Source organism: Musca domestica, unplaced genomic scaffold (genome assembly GCF_030504385.1).
Source record: "Musca domestica strain aabys unplaced genomic scaffold, Musca_domestica.polishedcontigs.V.1.1 16, whole genome shotgun sequence".
Classification (NCBI taxonomy): domain Eukaryota; kingdom Metazoa; phylum Arthropoda; class Insecta; order Diptera; family Muscidae; genus Musca; species Musca domestica.
The window spans coordinates 6,123,248-6,149,185 of NW_026712219.1; the positions used below are offsets into that span (position 1 = coordinate 6,123,248).

At 35.7% G+C, this 25,938-nt stretch overlaps 1 protein-coding gene across 2 annotated transcripts in view; it reads right to left on the reverse strand.

Annotated features, from left to right (window-relative positions):
- Nucleotides 1–1,572: 1,572 nt before the first annotated feature.
- Nucleotides 1,573–25,938, reverse strand: part of LOC101898703 (ATP synthase subunit d, mitochondrial) — a 28,226-nt gene continuing 3,860 nt past the window's right edge. Inside the window, exon 3 of one of the 2 annotated variants that reach the window (XM_020034695.2) lies at nt 1,573–1,806. The gene's annotated coding sequence lies outside the window, so the exon portion shown is untranslated. Of the gene's footprint in view, nt 1,807–19,480; nt 19,566–25,938 lie in introns of those variants that run through there. The other variant, XM_020034696.2, reaches the window with a different exon arrangement.

A 25,938-nucleotide genomic window follows, 5' to 3' on the forward strand; every position in this document is an offset into this window, starting at 1 on the left:
GGAATCGGATGTTAATTTCGCGTTTTATGAGCTTCATGGGTATTCACAATTTTGACTCTTTATAGTTTGGACAAGAGGGAATGAACCGACATATCCCATCATCATAGCAGATTTTGTGTTAGCGGAAATTATGGGATGTATGAAATACAAAGAGAACCGGATGCTTATTTCCGATTTTATAATAATGAGCTTCATGGATATTTAAAATTTTGACCCTTTGTGGTGAAGGTACTGGAAGGAGTGAACCGATATATCCCATTACCCAGTCTCTGGGTTAATGAAAATAGGTTGATGTGTGTGTTAATTTGAAGACAACCGGATGCTTATTTCGGATTTTATGATCGTTTTGGTTATTCAAAACTTCGACCCTTTGTGGGGGAGTTACCAAAAGAAATGAGCCGATGTCTACCATATTTAGAACAGATCTTGTGTTGATGGAAATGTTGTGATGTGCCAAGTCTGAATGGAATCGGATGTTAATTTCGAGTTTCATGGATATTCAAAATGTTGTGGGGAAGGTATCAGAAGCATTCGACCTAAATATTGCATTTTCACACCAGACCTTATGTTAATAAAAATATTGTGATATGTGTTAATTGAAGACAATCGGGCACTTACATTACATTTTATAAGAGTTATAAATATTAACACTTTGACCTTTGTGTGACAGGTACTTCATAGTAGTGGACGGATATTGTTTATTTTCGCACCTGATCTAGCACTGTTGCAAATATTAGGATTCGCAAAGTTGGAGCAAAATCGGATTATCCTTTCTCTTTCTGTGACATTTTGGTGTGCAGGTACCAGAAGGAGTGGACCGATATTGCCCATCTCCGAACTCGATCTAAGTTTTATAATAATATTACGATGTACCAAGTTTGTGTCAAATCGGATAATCCATTCAAGAGTTGTTGTATGCACCAGCTAGACGGACGGACATCGCTGAATCGACTCGAAATGTCCTGAAACGGATTTGGTCCAAAGAGACCTAAAGTCTAAAGCCGTTATTTCAACTAGACACATTTTGGCCGCATCAAGTGATATATATGGCCATATGATTGAGGATATAATAATAATGTAGCAAAGTTATTTGTCGGACCCTTTACATATATGGATGTATGTATTCATCCCGCACCAGCACCACCACCACCACTTGTAACACTTTTAATTCCAAATTGTATCTGTGTCACTTTTTATTATTCTCCATTCGAAGTAGTTGTTGGCTGGTTGCTTGCATTTCTGGGGCGCCAATGCTTGTAAACGCTTGTAAACGATTTAACACACACACACACACGCACACTTACCTGGTGACAATTCCTCGGTAATCCCTTCAATGGTAACTGTAAAAAGTGTCAACATGACAACTGACACGACCAACCATTGATGCTGGAAAAAATGATGCCAACGTTGTTGTTGAGTCCATTGTTGAAGTTTTCGTTTAGTCTGATGACGGTTATGTGGCTCCCCCTGCTTCTGATGTAATACGGAGAGCGCGTCTCTTGTTTGCCCTCGATGAAAATGTTGACGCTCTGTTTGTTGTTGATGCTGCTGCAGGGGCCCGAACATTTCAAATGTTGTTGTTGTAGATTTAAGTTTTTGCAATGTTTTATTTTTGATTTTTGCTTTTGCCGACTGCTGATGTTGCTGCTGCTGACTCGGTACTGTCATGTAAAACAAGTGTTTTAATTTACAATGTATCCAAATTAGTTTCAATCTCTTTTGGATTTGTTTGTTGCCGAATGTGAGTTTTCGAAATAGTTTTCAAGGGCGGCGATTATAGGACGAATTTAACAACAATTGTTGGACCTGTGGAAAAAAGGATTTAATTATTGATGAAATTATTAAAATAGGCTTTGAATATGTAGAGAAAATTAAAATACTTCTCCTGGAGATTTTGTTTGATCTAACTAAATTATGAAGCCTTGTTTAGTCAAAATATTCGCCATTGAAACTTATTTCTGGAAAAATCAATTAAATCAACAGAGAAAGCATTTGCCTGTTCACCGACACATACAGGGTTGCCCATATTCGACGGACCCATCTGGCAACGCCATAACTTTTGACAGAGATGTCACATCGCTTAATGACATACCGCGTTTGAAGAGTCAGTCCAAGCAGATTTTTACCATGAACTAATACACGCCACGCGAGCGCTCTGAAATAGGTGAAATGTACATTCTACAGAAGAAGTCAATTGTGAAAAAAAAAAAAAAAAAAAAAAAATTTTGACTGGTAGGGCTCTTTCTAATCCGAAGAGGCCATATAAAAGTCGACCAAGCTGATCGGCCGAGAATATCGCTGCCGTACGAGCCAGTGTTGAGAGGTCCCCAAGAACATCCCAAAAACTCCGTTCTCAGCAGTTGGGCATGGCTCGGTCCACTTTACAACGGATTATTCGCATTGATTTGCATTTGTTCCCGTACAAAATTCAATTGACGCAAAGACAAGCCTCGTCGATTGGAATGGGCCCAAAGGTCCGTCGAATATGGGCAACCCTGTATATACCAAGACCAAGGGGGACCCTCACACAAAACTTCAAGATTGTAACTTAAGTATATACATAGTGATTGACTGACTGACTCAAACGGCAAAATTTCGGGTGAGGGTCACTCTTGGTCCGAAGGAGTCAGAATAAGGCTGGGTTTATGGAAATTCGTACTAGAACGGTACGAAAATTACAAAAAGGTACTAAATATGGTAGCCTTTGTACCAGTAGAGCTAAATTTGGAATGAACGTCGCTGATGGAGTGTATGATAGATGTACCAAACGGAATTTGCACTATAAGTGTACGAAAATTAGTAAAATGTACTACATTTGGTACTATTTCGTATCATGTTGATGGTTAGAGCTAAAAACGTTATATTTGGAATGGGAATCAAGATTGAAGGTTAGGGCCGATATAAGGAGGTAGTTTTGGAAGTATATGAAAAGTACTAACGGTACTAAAATTGGTTCAATTTGAATTTGGAGGAACGGATTGGGCTGGAATCCTGTAATCTGTTGGGGTGAAGAATAGGGAAATATAGAGGTAATTTCCGAAATTACCTCTATGTTGTACTTATGTGCAAGAACTAAATACTACTAAATTTAGTACAATTACGATTTGGGTGAACGGATAGAGCTGGAATACTCACATTTGAAAATAAGATTACCATAGCAATGTAGTATTGAAATATGGACGTACTTTGGAAATTTGTACTTATATGATTATGTAATGAATTTGGTACAAGTTGTATTTGGGTGAACCGATAGGGCTGTAATCCTGAAATTAGGATAAAAGATTTATATTGGATTGTATGATAGAGGTAGTTTTAGAAATTTGTACTAAATGTGGTATGGATTGGATTTGTTTGAACCGATGGGGTTGGAGTCCTGAAATTCGGAATTAAAACTACTGTTGGAGTATGAGATTGGGTTATGTATCCTATATAGAGGAGTCAACAATGAGTGACTAACCGATTCATCAACGCCCAGGCGAAACGGCAAAAGCTAGAATCTTGAAACTTTGCATGTGGGACAATGGTGGTGAGTAGGGTGAGATAAGACTGGGTTTTCGAAAATTCGGACAGAAGTATACTGAAAGTACTTAATTTCGTAAACTTTGGCATTTGGTGAACTAAAATATTGACATTTAGTATAAACATTATGTTTGGGAAGTAGTGTTGTTATAAGTGTTTCTAAAAATATGTACTAAGCGTAATAACTGTACTAAATAGTACTAAATTCAGTACAATGTTGGTAGCGTACGAAAGGTACTAAATGGTATTTAATTTTGTACTGTGTAAACGAGTACTGCTTGAAATCTGAAATTTGGCATTGGGACCGCTGTTAGTGTATAGGTTTGAGATTTGGAGGTAGTTTTGAAAAAAAGTACTAAAAAGTACTACATTTGGTATTTGGGTTAGGGATTGAGTTAAACGTCTAAAAAATGACATTAGGATCTCTTTTTGTGCTGTTTGTTGATACATGGCGGGGAAGTTAGATTTACGTACTACAAATTAGGAAGAAATAGAGCTGGAAATCTGATATTTGGAACGAGAGTCTTTGATGTTGTAAAATCTTGAAATTTGGTAGAGAATCAGTTCAGGCAAATGGGAAAGGAGGTGTTTTTGGAAAAGTTTACTAAGTGTTGGATGAACGGTAGAAGCTGGAAATTTAAAATTTTGTATTGGGGTCCCTCTTGATGGTTGGTTTGTTATAAGGAGGTTATTATTTTGAAATGTGTATTACAAGCACATATGTACGAAAAGTATTAAAGTGTATCATATTTGGTATAATGCGGTATTCGGTGAACAGGTAATGCTTAAAATGTATATCCTAAACTTATGGAGGTGGTTTCGAAAATGTATACTATATTTTTGTACGAAAAATATTGAATTGTACTATACTTGGAATTAGGTGAAAGGATGTAAATACAATTCTGAAATTTGATATTAAAATTAATGATGGTATCTGTGCTTGAGATTTGGCGGTGGTTTGGAAATGCGTCCTATATTTGTCCGAAAAGTATGGTACTGAATTTGGTATCTGGTGGTGGTTTTGGTATGCGTACTAAATGTTTACACATGGACACGTTGACATAGTTTTGGACAAAAAAATTGGATATTGGATATGAGAGGTCCGTTACGATAAATTCCGAATTTAACTAGAGCCACGAATTTAAGAGAGAAAATAACATAGCTATGTTAGCTTAACAGAGCTACATAAAAATTGTTTTTTCCTTAATATTTTTTATACCCTCCACCAAAAAAGGTATGGAGGGTATATTAACTTTGTCATTCCGTTTGTAACTCATCGAAATAATTATTTTAGACCCAACAAAGTATATATATTCTTGATCAGCGTAAAATTCTAAGACGATTTAGCCCTGTCCGTCCGTCTGTCCGTCTGTTGTAATCACGCTACAGTCTAAACGAATTAAGATAGGAAGCTAAAATATTGCACAGATTTCTCTTTTGTCTGCAGGCAGGTCATGTTCGAAGATGGGCTATATCGGTCCACGATATCGTATAGCCCCCATATAACGGTACCCCCGATATTCGGTATTTTGATGATTTTACCCACATTTTTCAACGGAATTGTCTGAAAATCCACACAAGGAGTTCCTTGTGGGCACTTTATACCTCGGCAGAGAATTATATATATAGGTTCACAATATCGTATAGCCCCCATATAACGGTACCCCCCGATATTCGGTATTTTGATGATTTTACCCAAATTTTTCAACGGAATTGTCTGAAAATCCACACAAGGAGTTCCTTGTGGGTACTTTATACCTTGGCAGAGAATTGTTCATATAGGTCCACGATATCGTATAGCCCCCATGTAACGGTACCCCCGATATTCGGTATTTTGATGATTTTACCCACATTTTTCAACGGAATTGTCTGAAAATCCACAGAAGGAGTTCATTGTGGGTACCTTTTACCTCGGCAGAGGATTATCTATATAGGTCCACAATATCGTATAGCCCCCATATAACGGTACCCCCCGATATTCGGTATTTTGATGATTTTACCCACATTTTTCAACGGAATTGTTTGAAAATCCATAAAAGAGTTCCTTGTGGGTATTTTATACCTCGGCAGAGAATTATCTATATTGGTCAACAATATCGTATAGCCCCCATATAACGGTACCCCCCGATTTTCGATATTTTGATGATTTTACCGACATTTTTCAACGGAATTGTCTGAAAATCCACAATCAAATTATAGGAAGGTCCGGCCAGTTCCGAGGTATATGGTCATTTCTGGAGGTATCCTTGGAACAGGATAACTTCATTTGTCAATATGCCTTCCAGGACAATTCTGCCGGCACAATATGGGTACCTACAGAAAGCTTATGAAGTCTACTATCCATTGGCATTAACAAAATTATAGGAAGGTCCGACCAGTTCCGAGATATATGGTCATTTCTTGAGTTATCCTTGGTCAATATGCCTTCCAGGACAATTCTGCCGGCACAATATGGGTACTTACGGAAAGTTTATGAAGTCTACTATCCATTGGTATTAACAAAATTATAGTTAAATTCGGAATTTATCGTAACGGACCTGGATATGAGCACATTGGGCAATGGTTTTACAAAATGTCAAAATGAAGTGTTTGAAGACTTTTTGGTGTGAAATGAAAACATTTTCTTTCCGAAGAAGGTAAAACTTGAATAATATATAAAAACTTTGATGTCCGAATATTTAGTACAATGCATAGAGTTGTCTTAGAACGACACTAAAATGTGAAGGTGGACTTTCGCGCACGAAGTAACGCACTAGTATATTTATACCTAAAAAAGTTCAAATTTTTGCCCAAGAGAATTCTAGAATTACAAAAAATGTCCAGAAAGTTCTCAAAAAAGAAAATCATTACTACTAGTCCTTGAAAAACAGTATTTTAAAAACCCAGACCTTTTCTAGATGTTGAAAAAAATGATTTAACAAATCTACGCCTCTAGTTATCCGTTCCGTTAAACATATTTTAATAAAATGCACTGCTCTGTTGGTCTTAACATTTAAAAAAAAAATCCATATCTTCCATATCCAAATTCTCCTCCAAGGCCCTACTAATCTTACTATTGTGTTATTTCTGGCAAAAATTACAACAAAAATCCACTACTGTTGTTGACAAAAGTTATTACAAAAATCCAGAAATAGAGTTCTACAAATATTTTAAAAATTATTTAATAACCTATGAGTCGAGTTCCACTAGTCTTACAAAAAAAAACATTTTAAAAAGCCAAGACTCTCGCAATACTAAAAAAAGTATTAAGTAATTCCACGATTCTAGGTCCTCTACTCCTTGAATAAGGGATTTAAAAACCAACCATTACAGCTCTACTAGACCTTTAAAAAAATATTTTAAAAATTTACGATTAGAACTCTGCTAGGCATTGAAAAAATCGACCGCTCGACGGAAGTTGAAAACGTCTCTCACGTCTCTACATATTCAAAAAATCAAAATTATAAGAAAAAAAATTCTTGAAAAATGCAGGATTTTAACTTAATATAACATCGAAGTAATGTTTTATTCCAAGATTTTCTGAAAACACACTTCTCTTCCATAGATTATTTCTTAAAAAAGTATCTTCTTAAATCACCAATAATTTCAAAACATGACATATTTGCCATGAAATACAAACCAAAAAAAAAAAAAAATCTTGTTAAAAATGTATCCTTCGTAGTGTTGCATGTAATTTGTTGTGCCCTGTTCAGGAACATTCATCACTTGTATGTCACAAGTGACAGATGTACTGCATTTTTTCCTGCTTAGGTCGAGGATTTTTAATGGCAAAGCAGTTAGTCCCATTTTTTGCGTTTCTGTATTTCTGTCCTGCCAATCAGTCTGGCCACAATATATGAGACATGTGTTTCGAGCAGCAACCACCTCTACCAATAACAGCAACAACAACCATAACTACGACTACAACAACTGAGCCTTGAAAAGGATCCGCGACATATTTCCAATTATTGACATCAGTCTCGGCATCAGTTCTTATTTTGCAGTCAACGGACGGCAAAGCGTTGAAAATGAAAAACCATTTTTCATTCAATGTTTTTTTTTTTGTTTTTCGCCGCTGCAACAAATAGCCAAGGCCTTGACATTAAGTATTGCCTTACACAAAACTCATAAAAATTCCGAATGATTTTTTCTGGATTTTTTTTTTTTCAGGGACGTGGAAAGTCTGGCTATGTTAAAAATGTTTAGTCATTTTAAAGTCATTAAGATTTGTTGGCCAGCAAAATGAACGTACATACACACATACGTTGTTAGGGTAGATGAATGGTTGGATATCTCGTTGGTTGGTTGGTTGGATGATGGAAAATGTTCCATAAAATCGTTTGAAATATCGTTAACATATTTGTTATTATTAAATAGGTATTTGTAACCCTCCCGTCAGAGCGTAGAATTTCTCTTTTTTTGTTTTAAACTTTGATTTTGTTAACAAAATTTTCATAAGCATCATGTACGGCAGACACATGTGCTTTTGACAAGATTGTTTCATTTTTTTCGAAAATATCGAAAGAGAGTTTTGAGTGATGTACGGCTTATTGGAGGGAAGTCTCCGAAAATAATAATAATAAAAGCAACACATGGAATATGAGTTCTTCTTTTTCTTTCAAAAGATGTTTTGACCTTTTTGTGTGGAAAGTAAAAAAAAAAAAATAATTTTCTATAAACATTCCTTTAAGCATCTATATAAAAATATTTTCTATGCATCGGAGTAAAAATATTTTCTCGATTCAATAAAAGTGAGTTTTTGGACTAAAAACACATTCATGTAGATTTTCGTAAAATATATTTATTGAAGGGCGAAAGAACTGGATTTTGAAAGAAACATTTTTTGCTGGACTAATGAACATGGATTTCGTGCAAATGTGTTCCTAAACACAATAAAAAGTATAAAACTGGATTTTTGAAGGAGTAATGAAGAATATTTTTAAAAGGACTACTGATTTTTGAAAATATTTTTAGAAGGTATATATACAAACAAAAACGTTGGAAGCACCTTTCTACAGGACTATTGAAGATATAAACGTGGACATTTAAAATATATTTTCTTAGGTTTATTGGTTACAAAAAGTAAAAAAAGAATATTTGAATATTTGGAACGAATTTGGAAATTCTCAAAACCAATAAAATCCGTTAAAAGTTCTGTTAAAATTTAAAAAAAAAATTCGACGGACCCATCTGGCAACGCCATAACTTTTGACAGAGATGTCACATCGCTTAATGACATACCGCGTTTAAAGCGTCAGTCCAAGCAGATTTTTACCATGAACCACGCGAGCACTCTTAAATAGTTGAAATTTACAGAAGAAGTCAATTGTGAAAACTCAACGTGCTTTTAAAACATTAAAAAATGAGAGAAGTGCGCCTTCTAAGAACACCATTAAGCGTTTATACGAAAATTTTTTCGACTGGTAAGGCTCTTTCTTATCCGAAGTGGCCATATAAAAGTCGACCAAGGCGATCGTCCGAGAATATCGCTGCCGTACGAGCCAGTGTTGAGAGGTCCCCAAGAACATCCCAAAAACGCCGTTCTCAGCAGTTAGGCATGGCTCGGTCCACTTTACAACGGATTATTCGCATTGATTTGCATTTGTTCCCGCACAAAATTCAATTGACGCAAAGAATGTTGCCTGCGGACAAGCCTAGTCGATTGGAATGGGCCCAAAGGTCCGTCGAATATGGGCAACCCTGTAGCTGTTATATTAGGGTCCATACGACGACATGGACCTGCATAGGTATCTTTCGTCATAAGCAATAACAATATTCAAATGCGAAACCTAAACAAAATCGGCGAATAATGTAGCTAAAATCATCAAAATACCAAATATCGAAAGGTACCGTTATATGGGGGTTATACGAAGACGTGGACCTGCACAGACAAATTTCTGCCATAGGCTGTAGCATACATTACGAACATCAAATACCAAGTTTGAAGGAATTCCGGTGAATATTGTCGCTAAAATCAACAAAGTACTAAATATCGGGATGTATCGTTATTTGGGGGCTATACGAAAACGTGGACCTGCGCAGACAAATTTCTGTATTTGATTGTAGTAACCATTTCGAACTTCAAATACCAAATTTGAAACAATTCCGAATATCGGGAGGTACCGTTATATGGGGGCCATACTAAAACGTGGTCCTACATGACCCATTTTCAATACGAAAAGTCCTACAGACATAATATACATTTGAGTAAAATTTTATCAACCTACTTTATTTTGTTCGGAAGCTAGGGTGATTTCCACAGATGGACGGACATCGCTAAATCGGCATAGAATTTTATGCTGATCGAGAATAAATATACTTTGTGTGCTCTAAAATGTATATTTCGAGGTGTTACAAACGGAATAACAATCTTAATATACCATCCACACTATGGTGGAGTGTATAAAAATACGTGCTCTATCAGAGCATTAGCAATATAAATGTGTTTCTTTGCAAAATTTTTTCAAAAGCATCATTCCTTTGGAGGAATATTTTTGAAGGACTAAGAATCTTATAAACGCTGTTTTCGGTTCAGATATAATAGTGTTTTTTTTTTTAAGAATATTTTCAAAAGATTTATTTAGATACTAGCAAAGGCTCTCTACTTCGTCAGCGAAAAGTCCTCATTTAAATTTTAGATTTGCTCTAGTAGTTCGTGTTAGGCCTTTTCAGTACTCAAAATGCTTCATACAGCGTCCTAAAAATTTAGGAAAATGTTCACTTTTTACACTAAACAGCTTTCAAAATCTTACATTTTGAAGTTAATCGAATATGATTGTATTAAAACCATGCAAAAATTGACCAATCCAATATTTTCCAATTTTTCTGTTCAAATCTATTTCAACGTCTTCATCTGTAAGCACTAGAAATTAAAAGTGACCTCAATATCAAATTTCAACTCTATTCTTTCACCCAACAACCAAGTTTTGTGACATCTAGTCACATATTTCAAACAACAGTGATCCAAAAGTATTACCATTTAGAGCGTGTGGAATAATTATAGTACACATTTCCAAAACCACCTCCATTCTAAATCCCAGATACCACTAGAGACCTAAATACCAAACTTGAGAATTCCAGCCCCATTCCTTCACCCAATGACAAATTTGGAACCATTTGGTACTTTTCGAATATTTACAGTATACATTTCAATACCACCGCTAAATCTCAAAAAACAGATACCATCCGTAATCTATATATCAAATTTCAGAGTTGTACCTTTCCTACAATTAAAATAAAGATTTTCGACACAATCTTCAGAAATTAAGGCTACACATAAACATCGACCCTCATATAAAATTTCAGATTTCAAACACTGTCTTTTGACCCAATACCTATTTGTACCTAAGATAATACTATTTACTACATTTTATGTATTTGTAGTAACAAGTTTCCTAACCCACCCCTTTTTCACAAACATACCATCAACACGGACTCCGATATAGAATTTTAAAATTCCAGCTCCATTCGTTCAACCTAAGACAAACAGTATCAAATTTAGTACTACAGTCGCACTCTTAGTATGCATTTCTTGTACCAAACTTCAAGTTTTTACATCTATCCGTTCATATGATACCAAATGGTACAACTATACCATTTGATATCATATGAACGGAGTTTAATACCAGTTTTGAATTTTTTGTTACCTTAAAGTTCAAAACTCCAAAAACCTTTTGGTACATCTATCCAGCGCCCCAGACTCTCATTTCTTTTGTATAATAGAAGATATTCAATTTTTGGTACATTTTAGTACTCTTTGTACCCTTTTAGTAAAGAAACCCAGCCTCAACAAATGCTTCCGCAACATAAAAATTTCGTGAAAGCCAAATTGACACATACCCATTCCCATTTTTTGCACAAAGTGTATCCCATCCGATTCACAATCTTCAAATCAAATGTGCTAGATCAAATTTCGTTGTAACTCTTTGGACAAAAAAAAATTGAAAACTTCGTATGTACAGTGAAAATATATCATCAATACAGGTGAGATAAAAAAAACTGCAACAAAATCAAACACGATCATTTTTACTTTTTTTAATTTAAAAAATTTCAAAAAATGTCGGAAATATCATCAAATTTTAGAATAACTTTAAATTTGTTCGAATTGGTCACCCTTGGCACAAATTATGGCCTTAAAACGGCCTGAATGTTGCTTTGCGGTATTTTGGGCCATTCCCGGCGAAACGCTTTTTTGAGGCGATCGACATTTTGGTTTTTTATTGCCAACCTTGGTTTTCAAAATACTCGAGACACAATAGTCCAACGGATTGGTATCCGAAGATTTTGGTGGCCTTGTGCGCTGGAAATGAAGCGAGGAACCTCATTTTGTAACCATTCTTCCGTGCCCTCCAGAATATTTCGGCGATACTACTAGGCAATTATTCTGATGCCACGGTCGATTAATACGAGCGGAGAGCGACCATCGGCTGTTATGGTAGCCCACACCATCACTCTTTGGTAAGTAAACACGATCACTTTGTTTGTTTACAAATTGCTGGACAACGAGTGTTTTCTCATCGGAGAAAACCAAATTCGGCAGTTCACCACTTTCGGCCAAGCGGCCAAGCTCTTTTGAGTCTATTTTCTTTCTGTTGCCGTGTAAGTTCTTGCACTTTTTTGGAATTTCAATGGCTTTACGTCGAGCTCATTTTTCAATATTTGCCGAATGGAATATTGCGATATGTTCAGCTCACGAGCTATTTTTCAGCCACTGCGACGCGGGTTTCGAACCATTTCTGCTGATGTTGCTGTATTCTTCACGTCGGGCTACGCTATCAGTATCACGGTAACGAGCGATGGTACAAGACACAAAATATTTATTCACATTAAAATGCTGGAGTGCTCCAACAGTAGCCACTTGTGGTTTTCTAACCAAATATAAAGAAATCACACTATCACGCTTGAATTCCATCACAAATAACTTTTTATACCCTACACCACAAGGTGGTCAGGGTATTATGCATTTGTTTGTAACAGGCAAAAGGAAACGAGATAAACCCATAGTTCCTTTTGATGATCTGCATAGAATCACTTTCTGAGTTGATTTATGCATGTCAGTCCGTCTGTCCGTCCGTCCGTCTGTCCATGTATTTTTGTGAACAAAATGCAGGTCGCATTTGTTATCCGATTGAGATGAAACTTTGCAAACAACATTTGTTTGGCCCAAGGACGAACCCTATTGAAATTGGAGATAATCGGTAAAAATTTAGATATAGCTCCCATATATATCTTCGTCCGATTTGCCTTTTATTGTGCACCAAACGTGTAATATCAGCCCGAATAGTATGAAATTTTGCACATACAACCAAATTAGACCTGAAAATAAGTATGCCAAATTTGATCGAAATCGGTTCAGATATAGCTATAGCTCCCATATATATTGTTCATCCGATTTGTTATTTTTGTCCTCCGCAGCCGTAATATGCCAATATTTGTAACACCAATATTTGGGGAAATATATCAAATGCAGCTCAGAAATACCTTTGCTAAATTTTATCGAGATCGGTTCAGATTTGGATATAGCTCCCATATATAACTTCGTCCGATTTACCTTTTATTGTGGACCAAACGTCTAATATTTGCCCAAATGGGATGGAATTTGGCACATACGACCGAATTTAGTCTAGAAGCTAGTATGCCAAATTTGGTGAAGATCGGTTCAGATATAGCTATAGCTCCCATATATATTGTTCATCCGATTTGTTGTATTTGTTACCCACAGCCGTAATATGCACTCCGTAACAACGATATTCAGGGAAATATATCGAATACGGCTCAAAAATATCTTTGCCAAATTTTATCGAGATCGGTTCAGATTTGGATATAGTTCCCACATATATCTTTATCTGATTTCAAATTAATTTTGCACAAATGGGCAATACAAGTCCGAATTTAAAAGAGACAAATGCTTTGGCATATTTAGTCCTTTGAATTTTAAATTATAATTATAATCATAGTGTGTATGATTGAATTCTCCCATAAAAACTTTTAATTATTAAGTGGAGCTCAACTAAATTAGCAAAGTGGTGTAGGGTATCATAAAATCGGCCCCGCCCGACTTCAGAACTTTCTTTACTGGTTTTTCTTGAAAATGCTCACCAGAGTGCTTTTTTACGCTTGTAAACTATATAATGAGCTGTCACTGGAATAATTTTAACAGCTGTCGGACGAGTGGCTTAGAAATGACAGCAGTCAGTTTCATCTCATCCTGTATTTGTAAATTGTGTTAAAAAATTTGACACATTTTCACAATTTGTTGCAAATATTCTTATTATTTTGGCCGGTTTGAGTTTTGGAATATACGAAATGGACTTGAGTTGAAGGTTCTTGGGCCAAATGTTGTTAAGGTTTGTATATATATTTGGCCATATACAAAAATTGATTAGAAAATATGACCCACCACACTTAAAATATCTAAAATCTGAGGGGTTTTTTTTTGGAATATTTTATAATTATAAATCTTTTGGTTGCACAGGATTTCTTTAACATTTTTTATGTACATGTGCATAGTAAAACATACTCTTCATTATAATCCACTCTCTCTTCTTTTGAATTCTCAAATTAAATTTCCTCTGACATTAATAAGCTTTAGCTTTCTTTAAATTTTTTACAGCCGTGCTAGCAAAAAAATCCCACCAAAAGTATGCAACAGTTGTTGCCGCAATCAATTTATTTTGTTGTACAATATTGTCTGATGTTGATAAATTAGTTTGCAACCCAAGGAATTCTTTTTCATTCCAGTTGGTGAGCTTTTGTGTGTTTGTTTGGCACTTTTCACCCATGGAATTTTCTAAAATGTCAAAATGTCAGTTGATTCAGTTGATTCCTTTGGCAAATATGTGTAAAATTTGATGTCTTTTTTCGCAGAGATTTTCTTAAACAAAAGAATAAACGAATTTCATAGGAAACCAGTAAAGAAAGGTCAAAGTCGAGCGGGACTGACTTTATGATACCCTACACCACTATGCGAAGTTAGGCTGAATTCGGTCGGATGTGCCAAAATGCATGCCATTTGAGCTGATATTAGCCATTTGGTGCACATTTAAGCCGAAATCGGATGAAGATATATATGGGAGCTATAGCTATATCTGAAACGATTTTTACTAAAATTGGTGTACTTGCTTCTAGGCTGAATTCGGCCGGATGTGCCAAAATCCATGCCATTTCGGCTGATATTGGCCATTTGGTGCACAATTAACACGAAATCGGATGAAGATATATATGGGTGCTATATCCAAATCTGAACAGATTTTAAAAAAATTAAAATCAACTATTTTTAGGCTGTATCTGATATCTGGTACCAAATTGCATTGCTGTGGAGTGCATATTACAAATGTGAGGGACTTGAAGACCAAATCGAATGAAACATATATATGGGAGCTATAGCTATATCTGAACCGATTTTTACTAAAATTGGTGTATTTTCTTCTAGGTTGAATTCGGTCGGATGTGCCAAAATTCATGTCATTTGGGCTGATATTGGTCATTTGGTGCACAATTAACCCGAAATCGGATGAAGGGAGGTATATCCAAATCTGAACAGATTTTAATAAAATTAAAATCAACTATTTTTGGCCTTTATCTGATATCTGGTACCAAATATCATTCCTGTGGAGTGCATATTACGAATGTGAGGGGCATAAAGACCAAATCGTATGAGACATTATATAGGAGCTATAGCTACATCTATACCGATTTTTACTAAAATTGCTCTACTTTATTCTAGGCTGAATTCGGTCGGATTTGCCAAATATCATTCCTGTGGAGTGCATATTACGAACGTGAGGGACTAAAACACTAAATCGGATGAAACATATATATGAGAGCTATAGCTGTATCTGAACCGATCTTCTTGAAATTCGATGTGCTTGCTTCCAGACAGAATTTGGTCGGATGTACTAAAATTCAGGTCATTTGGGCTGATATTGGCCATTTAGTGCACAATTAACCCGAAATCGGTTTAACTGTGAACCGATTCTCACCATTTTCAATAGGGTTCGTCCTTGGGCCAAACAAATGTTGTTTGGAAAATTTCATCTCAATTAGATAATAAATGCGACCTGCATTTTGTTCACAAGAATACATGAACAGATGGACGGACGGACGGACAGACGGACAGACGGACTGACATGCATAAATCAACTCAGAAAGTGATTCTATGGAGATCCTCAAAAGTAACTTTGGGTCTATCTTGCTTCCTTCCCCATGTTACAAACAAATGCACAAAGACATAATACCCTTACCACTATGTGGTGTAGGGTATAAAAATTGGAATTGATTTAATTTTTATTAGACAACTCCTTTTATAGATGATATACATTAAATAATATCTCATTCGCTATTAATTTAAATGATCTACTTTTATCATAATTCCCCTCATAGGTAGTAGAACATTGTCTTAGTTGAGTAGAATGGTGTCTCTCATCAAATGCAATGGTTATGATTATGTTAGTTGAGTAAACTTTTTTTAGTCCTAATTATAATCAAACCCAAACCGTTCCCCCAACATAGTTCGTTAGTCTTATTGCGAGCAGGAGACGTGAGACTTAACATGCCAAACACAAACTCTCAAATGAAGGTATAAGCAACCTGGAATTTTTTTTTATTAGTTATAGCTCGTATAGATACCTACAGTCGTATGTAGGTGGTGGTGGTGTGTAGGTGCAGGGGTATATTCACTTTTTCTCTCCTTCTCCCTTCCTCTCCTTGGTTGTTATGCTAATATTATGGGTCATTGGGATTTGTTTAACACTTAAGTAGTTGTTAAACATTTCATTAGTTGCACTACAAGTAGTTTCTATTCCATATATGTATGTACGTACGAGTATGTGTGTATGTGTATATTCTCAGGCGTATAATATGCAGAATGCTAACATGAAATGCAGAGTTAAAGTGGCGCCCAATAGCTACAAGCTCTACTAGTTGCCAGAGTATTAAATATTGAATAATTATGGGTTTCTGGGTTAAAGTTAATGCTGATGTGTAGCAGCTGTGTTACATGCCGACGATGACTATGTATTTTATTATAGTTTGCGGTTAAATTTGAGTAAATATGAAATTTAAAAATTTCATCAGTAGTTTTACAACACAACCGCAATTTATTGTATTGGTTTATGGAATTAAAAACTTTGTTAAGTTTGTAAGGTACTTAGTAAGAAGGTTGTAGAGTTCTAAGGAAAATTTTGTAATTTATGAGCAAATTTTTATTATAGGTACCATTTCTTGTGGAAAGCCTTACCGATTCTTTTTTTCCTAAATATTTATTTTGTGTATTTCCAAAATGTAGTGAATTTCTTAAAGTATTGCTGAAAACTGGTAGATGAAGGACAAAATGTATAACGTTTTGTCTGATGTATGTAACTGGACTGGAATATTTTAAATGTCTAGGGGAGAATTGCAATTGGTGGTGCATTGGGTTAGTAGATCAAAAGACCAAAAAGTTTCTGGGTTTTTGGGTCAAAAACGGTCCCAATATTCGTTAAATTTAAGATGAACTATTAGGACATATTTTATTTCTTTGTTTCCTTTTAATGCCCTCTATCATACAATGGAGGCATATTAAACTTATCACATCTCGAATTATTCATCGAAGACCCCAAAAAGCTTTGACATTTAGCCCAAAGATTTTTATTATATTCAGGAGGATTGGTATGGTCTATATTGAGCCACGGTTAGTTATAGTCCCCGTATAACGGTACCTCCAGATTTTCGGCATTTTAAAGGTTTCTGCCACAATTTCCAACCAATTTAGCTAAAACTTCACTTGGGATTCTTGAAAGGTGTTCGATTAAGATCCACTCATTGGTATATCCCCCATATAACGGACCTTCCCATTTCCTCTATTTTGGAGGTTTGCGCCACAATATCCAACTTAATCAGTTTAAACATGACAATTTGGATTCAACTAGGTCTGTTCTCTTCTTGAAATTCAGGTCTACTAGCCCCCATACAACGGTACCTGCATTTTTTCTAATGGTGGATGTTATTGAAAATTTGGTTCGACCGCACTGTGTGTTTACTTGTAATAAAAAATTCCAATCGATGTCCATGTCCGTCCGTCTGTTGTAATCACGCTACAGTCTAAACGAATTAAGAAGCTAAAATTTTGCACAGATCTCCCTTTTGTCTGCAGGCAGGTTAAGTTTGAAGATGGGCTATACCGGTTCACGATATCATATAGCCCCCATATTACGGTACCCCCCGATATTCGGTATTTTGATGATTTTACTCACATTTTTCAACGGAATTGTCGGAAAATCCACATAAGGAGTTCCTTATGGGTACTTTTTACCTCGAAATAGAATCATCTATATAGGTCGACGATATCGTATAGCCACCATATAACGGTACCCCCCGATATTCGGTATTTTGATGAGTTTACCCACATTTTTCAACTGAATTGTCTGATAATCCACACAAGGAGTTCTTTTGTGAGTACTATACTCCCTGAAAGAGAGTTGTCTATATAGGTTCACGATAGACTTTTCTATATAGGTTAACGATATCGTATAGCCCCCATATAACAGTACCCCCGTTATTCGGTATTTTGATGATTTTAGCTATATATTCCAAAGGTATTCTTTAAAAATCCACACAAGGATTTCTTTGTGAGCGCTTTTACCCCTAAAAAGTTTTTGTCTATACAGATCCACAATATCGTATATCCCCATTATAACGGTACCCCGGTATTCGGGATTTTGGTGATTTTTGCCACATTTCCCAATGGAATTATCTGAAAATCCACACAAGGAGTTCTTTGTGAGTACTTTACCCCAGACATATATTTGTCTATATAGGTCCACAATATATTCCCCCATATAACGGCACCTTCCGATATTAGGTATTTTAAAGATTTTAAAAGAATTTTCAATGGATTTTATTTTTTTGAAGATTCTCTTAATCGTTCCAAGTGGTGGAGGGTATTCAAAGTTCGGCCCGGCCGAACTTACTGCTTTATTACTTGTTAGTGATAAAATTCTATCACTAATTCAATTTAGTGATGTCCGCCCATCTATCCGTCTGTGGAAATCACTCTAGCTTCCGAACGAAATGAAGTAGGTTGATATAATTTTGCCCAAATGTGTATTATGTCTGCAGGACTTTTGGTTTGGAAAATGGACCATATAGGTCCATGTTTTGGAATAGCGCCCCATATAATGGTACCTCCCTATTTTCGGTATTTTCGTGATAATGTCGCTTAACATTATTCAAAGGAAATGTTTCAAATTTGGCATTTGAAGTTCGTAATGGGTACTACAGCCTATGACAGAAAATTGTCTGTGCAGGTCCACATCTATGTATATCCCCATTTAACGGTACCTCCGTTACGACATTATTCACCGGAATTGTTTCACATTTGGTATTTGGAGTTCTTAATATATACTACAGCCTATTACAGAAAATTGTCCTTGTAGGTTCACCTTTTGGTATAGCCCCCATATAATGTTACTCCCTATATTCGGTATTTTGATGGCTACATTATTCACCGATTTTTTCAAGTTTCGCATTTGAATATTGTAATGGCTTTTGATAAAAGTTGCCTATGCAGATCCACGTCATCGTATGTACCTTAATATAACGGCTACATTGGCTATTTTTAAGATTTTAAAAGAATTTTTAACGGATTTTATTTATTTATTTATTTTTTTTTTTTTTGAAAATTGCCAAACTTTCCTTGTCTTTAAAATATATCTGTTAATATTCAATTTTCACAAAAATAACAACAAAATACTTTCCCACAACATCCACTCCTCCCTCTATCATATCGCAAGCGAACAGGTATGTGCACAATTTATATTGGAAAATAAATTACATTAAAATTCTGGACCATTATTTCTTTCACTTAAAATTTTTTGTTAAGTTTTCCATTCACATCCCTGGCATGTTTGAAATATCCTTGGGCTGGTGTGTTTTTAGCACAGAGTTTAACTGTAAAATTGTTGTCGAACAGGAAGAGGAACAACTAACATCGAACGAAAGAACACTTGTATTTACAATGTTTTATTCATTCAATATGTTTAATGTAAAACTCTCTCTCGGATATTGATGCCTTCTTCGATTCGGGCGGGCTAGAATGGAGGATGATGTGGTTGTAAACATGCTATTTATACACATTGGGTGTCTGTGTGTCCGTCTCTGTATTAGCTTGGTATTTAGTATGGATATTGTGTGTTTGTTTCGTGTGGATTTTTGTTAATTCCTAAGCTCTACATTTCTATTTCTCTTCCGAACTGGTAATATTGTAAAATATCCTCCGAGGCAATTAGTTTATTTGTACAATTTCATTTTGTTTAGGCGTTTGGAATTTTAATGGTTTCTGTCAGGGCTCCTATGGCCAATTCATGTGGCTGATGAAATGAAATCTTCTCCTGACGTCGTATGTCATAGCTGGTCTTATTCATTATGCTGGTGTAGGTTGGCTAAAGTTTATTTGGTTTTTGCAGAGTTCATTTCTTCCGTACATTCGAATCGATGTTATTGAATAATGATGGACGAATTAGAGAGGAGGGAGTGAGAGAAAAAAACTGAAACAGAAGTTTTGAGATTATTTGTAAAACATATGCAATATGTTGTCAATTTGTGTCGGAGTTATTTTCTAAAGTTTATAGCCACCTATAACGTCGACTTTTAGGCATCGATTCACAAATAAGCCATTACAGCGTAATGTAAACAAACTTCATTTAATATTACAAATATGCTAAAAAATAATTTTCCTAAATATTAAAAAAATTAGAAATTTGAAACTACAATAAAGTTGGTGGGGTTCACACCAAAACGGGAGGCTATACGGATCATCAGTGGATGCCGTTGTATGGAAACCGTAGACAATATGAACAAGGCTTGAACGACAAATACCAAATTTTGGACGGACACCGCTAAATCGACATAGAACTATATGCTGATCCAGAATACAGGGTGAGATAAAAAACTGGTACCAACTTCAGACTGCTGTCATTACTAAGCCACTCGTCCATCAGCTGTTAAAATTATTCCAGTGACAGCTCATTATATTGTTTACAAGCGTACAAAAGCAATTTGGTGAGAATTTTCCAAAAAAAAAGTTGTTCGTGATGGAATTAAAGCGTGATAGTGTGATTTCTTTATATTTGGTTGGAAAACCACAAGTTGTTATCATTAGAGCACTCCAGCATGTGAATAAATGTGAATAAATCCTTTGTGTCTCGTACCATCGCTCGTTAACGTGATACTGGTAGCATAACCCGACGTCAAGGAAGTAGACGGAAGAAACCAGCAGCATCAGCAGAATTGATTCGAAAAGTAAAGAAGTGACTTGATTGAAACCTGCGTTGCAGTGGCCGAAAAATAGTTTGTGAACTGAATATATCGCAATATTCCATTCGGCAAATATTGAAAAATGAGCTCGGGGTAAAGTCATTGAAATTTCAAGAACAGAACAGAAAGAAAATCGACTCAAAAGAGCTAAAGAGTTGCTTCGCTTGGCCGAAAGTGGTGAACTGCCGAATTTGGTTTTCTCCGATGAGAAAACATTCGTCGTCCAGCAGTTTATAAACAAACAAAATGATGGTGTTACTTGCCAAAGAGGTCAGCTGAAAATATGCACCTTCGATTGGCCAAGCGCCGGCTATGATGATGGCATCAAAATAAATGCCGAATATTATCGCGAAAATATTCTGGAGGGTGTATTAAAGCCTTGGGCACGAAAACATTTTTTCGCAGACCTTGGACATTCCAACACGACGAAGCACCATCGCACTTAGCACGCGCCACCCAAGAATGGTTACAAAATGAGGTTCCTCGCTTCATTTACAGCGCACAATGGCCACCAAAATCTCCGGATACAAATCTGTTGAACTATTGTGTCTGGAGTATTTTGGAAAGCACGGTTGGCAATAAAAAATGCCAAGCAAACGCTTTGCCGGAAAGAGACCAAAATATCGCAGAGCGACATCCTGACAGCATGTGACGGTTTCATTGACCGTTTGAAGGCCATAATTCGTGCCAAAGTTGACCAATTCGAATTAATCTAAAGTTATTCTAAAATTGAATGCTGTTACCGACATTTTTGCTTTCATTCAAGAAAATTAAAAAAAAAAATGTAAAAACCTCAGTGACCAATAATTTTATGGGCCATACAAGGCTTTAAAACAATTTCCTTAAAAACTTTGTACTCCAAAGATGCAAACTCAAAATGTCCATAGGATTGTGAAGACAAGGACCTATAAAACCTAGGTATTCCCTGCCTTACCCCTTGGTAAACATTGCCATCGTTCTGCATCAATAAACACACGTTGTTCTTATAAAAACAACAATAATGGGATTAAGCCTAACTATTTTGAGACAACAAAATATCACGGTATAGCGAACAAACATATATTTGTATAAACATTATGGCCCAAACTAAAATTTTTCAATATTCCATGGAGGCTAACGAGAAGTGCTCTATTACATTGTTTGAGTATCATCGGGAAAAAGTGTTCTGTAAAGTAGTAATGGTCGATAACAAATGCTTCGTAAAATTTTTTCGGACACAAACGATTTGTAAGACATTTTTTTATATACAATATAAAGGCCTTAGTGGTCGTCGAGGTCCTTCGAAAATTTTAATGGTCCAGTGGAAACTATTTCTAAGGATTTGTGTAATATGTGGAGTCCTGGTTTCCTTCTAATTTGGAATGCTATTAATTATTAGTAAAACAATGATGTAGGATTAAGCGGGCATAAAATTATAAGGGTCTCGTTGGGCAAACATTTGCTAAAAAATTTTATAAGGCCCGAAGAAATAAGACATATTTTCTTTACAATTTGTTAAGTCATTGCGGACTTTAGGGTCAAAACAAACATTCCGAAAATTTTTCCTGTAAAATATTACAGACTTCAAATGTAAACATAGATTTTTGGTGTTAACCCTTTACAACAAAAAAGTCATCAAAATCTTTCATTGGGAAGTTTACCAAGGGGGATATTAGCAAAAACCATTGCACAATGGACCCACATTCATTTTTTTTTTGCCCAAAACTATTTCAACGTCTCCCCATATGTAAACCCTAAAAACCGAAAGTGACCCCAACATAAATTTTCAGAATTTCAGTTTTTTTTCAGCGCAATACCAAATTAAGTAACATTTAGTACGAACATCCAAACCAATCTACATCTCTTCATCCTAGTCATAACAGTGATCCACAGGAAGTAATATTTAGTTCTTTTCCTACAATAATGTTACACATTTCCAAAATCATCTCCATATCTCCATTCCAGATACCAAAAGAGAACTTAATATCAAATTTTGGGATTCCAACTCTATCCCAGTCTAGTTTCACTTAGTACTTTTCGAACTATTATAAAAAACATTTCCAATACCACCTCCATATCTTAACCACGGACATCTTTGTTAAATTTGAGGTCTTCAGTTCTACTCCTTCACCAATACAAAAATAAGTACTATTTCCAGATGCTAATATCAAATATTAGTAATCCAGTCCAAAACCAAAATTAGAACCATTTAGTACTTGTCGTACAAACATTGGACGCATTTCCAAACTTTCGCCAAATCGTAAACACAGATCATCAAGCATCAAAACATCAGTAATCAAGTATCAAATTTCGGGACTCCAGCTCCATCCCTTCACAAAGTATCAAATTTCATACTATTCAGTACTTTTCGTACAATTATAGTACATATATCCGAAACCACCTCCATATGTCCAGGCTGCACATAATCAGCGACCCTAATACCAAATTTCAGATTTCAAGCACTATCTGTGCATCCAATACCCAATTGTACTAAATACAGTACAATGTTGTACTTTCAGAGCACTTGTGTACCATATCCGAAACCACCTCCATATGTCCAAGCTACGTCTGAACAACAATCCTAATACCAAACCTCTATCAGTGACACTCATTCCAAGTATCAGAATTCAAGATAATTCAAATTGTTCAATTCAAAGAACTTAATTATACCCTCAGCCATATGGCTACAGTGGTATATATCATTTGATACGGTCAAAACTTGCCTCATCGAAATAACGGTCTTAGATCCTAGATCTCTTTTTACCAGATCCATTTCCGGCCACTTGGAATCGACCTAGCGATGTCCGTCCGTCTGTCTGTCTATATGGCGGGCGGTATCCAATTTGATCCAGACTTCGTACATCGTAATATTATTATCAAACTTAGATCGAGTTCATAGATGGGCAATATCGGTTCACTCCTTCTGGTACATCCACCACAAAAGTTAAAAATTTTGACAGAAAATAATTTACCTCAGAAAACAAGAAAGGGATCATCCGGTTTTGTTTTTACTTTGCAAATCCTAATATATGTATCTGTGCTAGGTTAGTTACGAAAATGGACAATATATACCTTCCTCCTCTTCCTTCTAGTACCCCCCAAAGGTTCAAAAATTTGAATAATTTCACCGCTTATAAAATGTGAAATAAGAGTCCAATTTTCTTAGAATTTCGCATATCCCAATACTTCTAACAGCTCTAGGTATGGTATGTAATTCGGATAGGTCCGACAACTCCTTACAAAATAATTTGGATATTTATATATCTTATGAACACGAAAAAACTATTAAATTCTCTTCAAATTTCACAAATCGGAATATTTTTCTAACACAAGATCTAGTGTGAAGGTGCGGCTCACTCCTTCTGGTGCCTCACTCCTTCTGTTGCCTCCCCGACAAAAGGTAGACATTTGGTTATAAAATGTGAAATATGAGTCCGATGGTCTTCAAATTTCGCACATCTTAATATTTCCACTAACACAGTATCTGGTATAAAGAACCGATATAACAGACAATTACTTCTGGTACCTCTTTTTTCAATAACCATGAAGCTCATAAAACGCGAAAAAGGCACATCGCAAAATTTCTTTCAACGCAAGATTTGATATGGAGTTGGGATACGAGTATATCGGACCATCGGGTCAAAATTTTGAAAAATAATAACTCTCAAATTCTCTTCAAATTTTGCAAATCCTAATATTTTTATGATCTTAAAATCTGGTGTTAAGATAATAGGTTTCGGTTCACCCCTCCTGGTACCTCCCCCACGAAGGGTGGCAATATTCAATTCAATTATTTCTTATAACTAGGGAAACAAGTCTACATGCATACTGCTGTAGGGTACAATGTAGCCTCTTTACTGGTTTCACGTTATATATATTTAAAAGACATTCTTGAAGTTTTGAGTAACCACACTTAAAGAGATTGGAAATTCCCTGTGGCTCTCCAAACTACAGCATCATTCCCTAAATGGATTATATTACCTAGATCTATTTCATTTTTAATATTTGCTATATAATTTTAATATCTAATTCATCCATCAATGAAAGCTGTTCATTTTCATATCTCAATATGTTTCCACATTGTCAGTGTTCCATTTTCATCAGCAAATATACACACATTTTTATACATTTCCACAAAGGGGGCATTGACAACAAAAGGAACAACAAGAAACCCTCCCGCAAAGAGGTCAGCAATTTTATGAAAAAAAAACTTACTTTTGCACAATTATCGTTTTACTAAAATAGCCTCCAAGTTCTTATTCACAAATTATTTTCGAACAATTATTTTCTAAATCACTCCCGCACGATAAATTTTTAAATATAAACAACAAATCACAAAAGGGATTGGCACCAGCACTCTCTGTTCCCCAGGGGAAGTGCTAATACCAAACACCAAACAAGATATAAACACACACGAAAACCGCTTCGAAATCGTACGTTTGTCACCAAATTATGGTGAAAATTTCACTGCAACGCACAACGTATAAGGTTTAGTAAAACATTTTTCAATATTCTCGGATATATTTGCAATATTATTAACAATTTTTTAAGCAAACGATATTTGTTTGTTATAACAAATCGACCACAAACGATGTTGAGATTTTTTTTTTGTTTGACAGCTGCTCCTGTCATTTGTTTCGTTCCCGTGCACAAAAACAGAGAGTAGTGATGGGTTAATTGAGAGCATATTCCATATTTCACTCTCCCTGCCTCTCTTTTAGTGTCTGAATACTTTGTTTATATGTCAAATTTGCAAAAGGGATGTAATCCACGACGAAGAAAGCCACCCTCTTGACAAACCGAGAGTTTGACAGTTGTTCTGGTTTGTTTACTTTTTGAGATTGTAATGCGCATGTTGTATTGTCAATGCTTCGTTTGCCAAACAGTCTGTCGTTCCCATTTCATTCCACAGCGTTTCCCTGTGCAATATTTTGTTTACGAACTAGGGGATGGTACATACAAAAAATATACGATTTGTTATGGATGATACCTGTGACTAACTGCTGTTCGTCTTTTGAGTTTGCATATATGCATGCATGTCCTTTGTGAATTTTGTTTATATTTTCTACCCTTCCACACAGAGTGACACACGCACATGTGTTTTAGCGACAGCCAGACAGTCATTCAACAAAGTCGTGAGACAAATGTACACACACTCCCATTGAAGAA